The sequence below is a fragment of the Myotis davidii genome, unplaced genomic scaffold, assembly GCF_000327345.1.
Source record: "Myotis davidii unplaced genomic scaffold, ASM32734v1 scaffold39, whole genome shotgun sequence".
Lineage (NCBI taxonomy): Eukaryota > Metazoa > Chordata > Mammalia > Chiroptera > Vespertilionidae > Myotis > Myotis davidii.
Window position 1 is genome coordinate 270,093 of NW_006290531.1, and position 2,939 is coordinate 273,031.

Below are 2,939 nucleotides of genomic sequence, written 5' to 3' on the forward strand. Positions count from 1 at the left end.
TAACCTCCAGGCAAAAGCAACTGCCCCACCCTGTTGAAAAAAATCTCTCACCACACCTGAGGATGATTGTCTGAGGGCAATTCAAGTTGGAATCTTATCAGTCTGTAGGCAGAGATGGTCTTTGGAAGCTTTGAGTCTTTGCCTGATCTAATTAGTCAGAAATAGCATTTGACTCTGTTCTGCACTAGAGATTGAGAGGTGTAGCAGATCTACCTAGTACATAGTCACAAACCCAAACCGGCAGCCAAATGAGGAGGCAAAGAAACAAGCCCCAAATGAATGAACAAGAGAATTCTTTAGAAGAAGAGATAAATGAAATAGAAATAAGAAATTTATTTGAAACAGAGTTCAGAATAATGATGGTAAAGATGCTCAGCAGCATGAGGAAAGATATAATAACTATGAAAACATAAATAAAAACAGAGATAGCACAAATAAAATACACATTGGAAAGAAAACACAGCAGATTAGGGGAAGCTGAGGATAGAATAAGTGAATTAGAAGACAGAGTTGAAAAAATCACTCAATCAGAGAACCAAAAAAGAAAAAACAATTAAAAAACATGAGGACAGCTTAAGGAAGCTCTGGGAAATATGTAATATAACAATATTAGAATAGCAGGTGTGCCAGAAGAGGCAGAAAGGGAGAAAGGGATAGAGAATGTGTCTGAAGAAATAATTGCAGAAAATTTCCCTAACCTAGTAAAGGAAAAAGTCACACAAGTTTAGGAGGCACAGAGAACCCCAAGCAATAAGAACCCAAACAAGCCCATGCCCAGACACATTATAATTAAAATGCCAAAAAGTAAAGACAAAGAGAGAATTTTAAAGGCAACAAGAGAAATGCAAACTGCTACCTACAAAGGAGCTTCCATAAGGCTGTCAGCTGATTTCTTAACAAAAACACTTAAGGCAAGAAGGATTAGAATGAAATATTCAAAGTGGTGAAATGTAAGAACCTACAACCAAGACTACTCTACCAAGCAAGGCTATCATTTTAAATTGAAGTTAAGGGGTGGAGGGGCCAAGATGGCCACATAGGTAAATGCGGTACTCGCATCCACTAAAGGAGCACATCACCACCAAGTCAGCATTACAAGAAATGTTAAAGGGGCTGCTGTAATGAGCAGAAGAAAAAGAGAGAGAAACCTAGCCATACAAAATTAAAATGGCAATAAATAAGTACCTATCAATAATAACCCTAAATGTAAATGGATTAAATGCTCTAATCAAAAGGCATAGGGTAGTTGAATGAATACATCAGAATATAGGTGGAAGTTGGAGCTATGTGTTTCTTGAATTACCAAGGGAAAGTGTAAATTAAATGAAGTGCTTTAGAAAATATTAGAATTTAAAAGGTTAGGAAAGAAGACTGAGAAAAAATCATCAGAGGTTGTCATGGAAGCAGGAGAGAGTGATGTCACAGGTGCCAAAGAAAAGAGAGGACTGAGAAGTGTGGTCAGTGGTCAATAACACAGAAACTAAAGTCTAAGAATTCTGTGTCAGATTGGGAGATATGGATGTCAGCTCTGCCTTCTGCTAAGGTTGCTTTACTATTCGAATGCAGATGGAAGCTAAAGTGAAGTGGGTTAAGGAGTGAATGGGAAGATAGTAAAGAAGCAGATAGGGTTTTTATAGACTAATTAGAGGCCTGGTGCATGAAATTCGTGCACTGGGAGGGGGGGGTGTCCTTAAGCCCAGTCTGCACCCTCTCCAATCTGGGACCCCTCAGGGGATGTCTGACTGCCGGTTTAGGCCCGATCCCATAGGGCCTAAACCTGCAGTCGGACATCCCTCTCATAATCCGGGACTGCTGGCGCCCAACTGCTTGCCTGCCTTCCTGCCTGATTGCTTCCCTGCCGGCCATCTTGTGACAACGTGGGGGTGTCCATCTTGTGATGACGTGGGGGCAGCCATCTTGTGATGACATGGGGGCAGCCATCTTGTGATGATGCGAGGGCATGAGGGTCAATTTGCATATCACCTCTTTATTATATAGGATCTTTAGAGAAGGTTGTTTGTGAATGGAAAAAAAATGTGTAGAAGATAGAATACCCTTTTTCTTCTTAAAGATGAAAGGATTGAGCATGTTCATAATCTAAGGGAAGAAAGCAGTAGACAGGGAGGAATTTAGAATACAGCATAGCATGAATGATGAAAAAGACTAAAGCATCAAAGGAGATAAGAAGGCTCCTACCAAGAGTAGCTTTGATAAAGTGGAGAAACACCCTCTGAAATGAGCTGTTATTGCAGAAGACCAAAGAATTGCCAAGCATGCTTCCTGGAGAAATGGAGGGACACTGTTTATTAACACTAGTAGACTCAGAATAATTTCCAAATCAGAGTGAAGAAACACGCAGAGGGTTCACTTTTTATAACCCTCTGGGGTCTTTGTCTTGCAGATATCGTTCCGCCCCCTTTCATGGGCTTACAGGAAGGCCCCCAGGTGTTGGGGGTCCCCAGGCCATATCCGATTATCTGTCCTGGGACCAGTGATAACGACCTTTCCCCCACCCCCAGGGCAGTGCATTTTTCAGTTTTTATGGCCTGACATGCCTTGCAAGACCAGTTTCCTCCTCAGTGTAAGCAGGGAAAGATAGGTGTAAATGAAGATAAGTTTATATTTGGGTAGAGGGAAGGCAAGAGATTGAGGGAGTTCCCATCTGATGATGATTTGTGGGAAGGGCCATAAGGAGAGTGATCAAGGTTTGACGGCACCATTTAGAAATTTAGGGTGGAGGTGGCTGTTTAAGAACATCTAATCTAATAAAAAATAAGAGGGTAATTGACCGTACCTTCGCTCTGCTTCCCATTGGCTAATAAGGGTGATATGCAAATTAACTGCCAATCAATATGGTGGCCGGCAGCCACGCAGCTGAAGTGAACAGGAGGCTTGCTTGCTCCAGTGATGGAGGAAGCCAAGGTTCCCCGCCTGCCTCG